Below are 2,500 nucleotides of genomic sequence, written 5' to 3'. Positions count from 1 at the left end.
CTGCAATCCCCTCGCGGTCGATGCAAAAAGCAGGACGTCATCTGCGAAGGCCGCAGCGTTAACTCTGCGACCAAGGATCCGAGCTCCGATGTGGGAGGGAAGTTGACTCAAAACATAGTCCACCGCAAAATTGAAAAGGAGGGGGGAGAGGGGGTCACCCTGACGCACACCCCTAGCCGGCTGCAGAGGCACGCCCACGTCGGCGCCGCCCGCTATCACTGTCGTGCTACCCTCGTAACACCTTTCGACGTACTCAATAAAGCAATCCGGCAGGCCATGAGCCCTCAGCACGGGGCGGAGGGCAGCATGGTCCACCGAATCGAACGCTTTAGAGACGTCGATCGATGCCACAAAAACAGAGCGACAGGAGCGGACTGCGTCGGTGAGAGCAGTGTCCAAGATGAAGGTGTTTTCCAACATCCCATCCCGGGGGATGAATGCCCGCTGACGTTCGTCCACAGCACATGCACGCATCAGGCGTGACGCGAGAACCTTGTGAAAGGTCCGCGCCAACACCGAGCAGACCGTAATGGGGCGAAAGTCAGCGGGGGATGTTGGTGCAGCCGTTTTGGGGAGAAGTGACGTCCGGGCGCGAAGCAGACGCTCGGGGAGGGCGCGGGCCAGGAGGAAGAGGTTCAAGAGTTTCACCAGGACTTCATGCGGCAGGCGCCGCAGCTCCGCTGGAGTCAGGCCGTCCGGCCCGGCTGCCGATCCCCTGGGCGGCAAGGCAGCAGCGACCTCCTCACGTGTGACCGGCCCCCATAGGCACTCAGGAGCGACAGGCTCCGAGTGCGGGAGAAGGCGGTCACGGATGAAGCCGGCGGTGGAGATCGGCTTCTTCGTGAAGAGGTCCGCCCAGAAGTCCAGCAGACCGGGGATGTCGGGTGGCGGCTGCAGCAGGGTGCCGTCCAGCAAGCCGCGCACGCAACGTGCACGCGACCTACGGAAGGCGTCCTGTGTGCGCGCGTATTCCCAGCGGCGCCGCTTGCGCTTCTGCAGCGGCGGGGCGGCAGGCGGCCGCTTGGATGATTGGCGCGGCCGCTGTGTCCTGGTGATCGACCTCTCCCCCCTGGACCCGACCGACGCAAGGGCATCCGGGAGCATGCCCAGGATGACATCGGGCGGCGTGCCCCGCCCCAGACCAATGACTCGATCCAGGGCAGAGAAACGCTGGGCGGAAGCAGGTAGCCCCGCCAGATGCTCCCAGATGGCGGCGTCAGTCGGCCCCTCCGGCGGCGGCCCGGTGGTGTCGGCCGCGAAGTCCTCGGCTGCGTCGACGGGCGGCGCAGCGGCCTCGCCCGCGTCAGGCAGCGAGCTCGCTGCTCCACGGCGGGACGCCGGCTCTTCACCCCGACCGATCTCAAGTGCCTCCATGAATTGGCGGACAAGCTGCTTGTGGGCAGCTTGCCGCCGTCGGCACTTGATTGCCTCAAGCGTTCGGTCGGGGAACATCCTGGTAAGTTCTTGATTTACAAAGAAGAACCGGGCGTCCCTCTCAAGGAACAGTTCGGCCTCTGCCTTGGCGAGCGACAGGACTTCTTCCTCCGTCCACCTCGCGCGATGCCTCTCCGTCACGATCTCAGCGTTGGCGGCCGCAGGGTGTTGGCGGCGGCGATGGACCCCGAGACCGTTCTTCGTGGTAAAAGTGCGGTGGCACTCACTGCAAGCAAAGGGAGCTACACAAACTATCGCATTTTCGTTACGGCCGGTTGGCCGGATAGGTGCTGGGGTAGCTGGGGTGGCACCTTCAGCGGAAGGGCCACCATCTCTTGTTTCTTGTCGGCTGCCCCCAACTATAAAGGGATAATGCGAGGGGGGGCTGGTAACCCCCCCAAGCCCCTGGTGCGGTCTTCCACTCTGCGAAAATCAGCGGGCCCACGAGAAGGGGAGAAGACCGCAGGAGAGGAGAGGCTAAGAGGGCTAGGCCCATGTATTGCGCATCACTCTCCCTGTAACTATAACCCAAGGAAGGCACCTCGCAGCAGCAGCACGACTACATCAAGACCGCACTTCGAAAAGCCAAGTCCGGATGCAGCCACACCGCCGCCACTTGGCCACCTTAAGAGAGTCATAGTTACTCCCGCCGTTTACCCGCGCTTGCTTGAATTTCTTCACGTTGACATTCAGAGCACTGGGCAGAAATCACATTGCGTCAACACCCGCTAGGGCCATCGCAATGCTTTGTTTTAATTAGACAGTCGGATTCCCCCAGTCCGTGCCAGTTCTGAGTTGATCGTTGAATGGCGGCCGAAGAGAATCCGCGCACCCGCGCGCCCCCGGAGGAGCACGCTAAGGCGGACGCGGCCTCGCAGCAAGGAAGATCCGTGGGAGGCCAAGGCACGGGACCGAGCTCGGATCCTGCACGCAGGTTGAAGCACCGGGGCGCGAACGCCGCGCAGGCGCGCGCATCCTGCACCGCCGACCAGCACGAGGCCGACCAACGGCGAGAGCAGACCACGCCCGCGCTAAACGCCCGCACTTACCGGCACCCCTACGGCAC

The 2,500-nt window shown here is 63.5% G+C and overlaps 1 pseudogene; it reads right to left on the bottom strand.

Annotated features, from left to right (window-relative positions):
* The window catches only part of LOC124772600, a 7,960-nt pseudogene that overhangs the window by 3,018 nt on the left and 2,442 nt on the right, over positions 1 to 2,500 (bottom strand).

This window comes from Schistocerca piceifrons, unplaced genomic scaffold (assembly GCF_021461385.2).
Source record: "Schistocerca piceifrons isolate TAMUIC-IGC-003096 unplaced genomic scaffold, iqSchPice1.1 HiC_scaffold_943, whole genome shotgun sequence".
Taxonomy (NCBI): Eukaryota; Metazoa; Arthropoda; class Insecta; order Orthoptera; family Acrididae; genus Schistocerca; species Schistocerca piceifrons.
The sequence above is the reverse complement of the archived record's forward strand: the minus strand, read 5'-3'. Positions and strand labels throughout refer to the sequence as shown.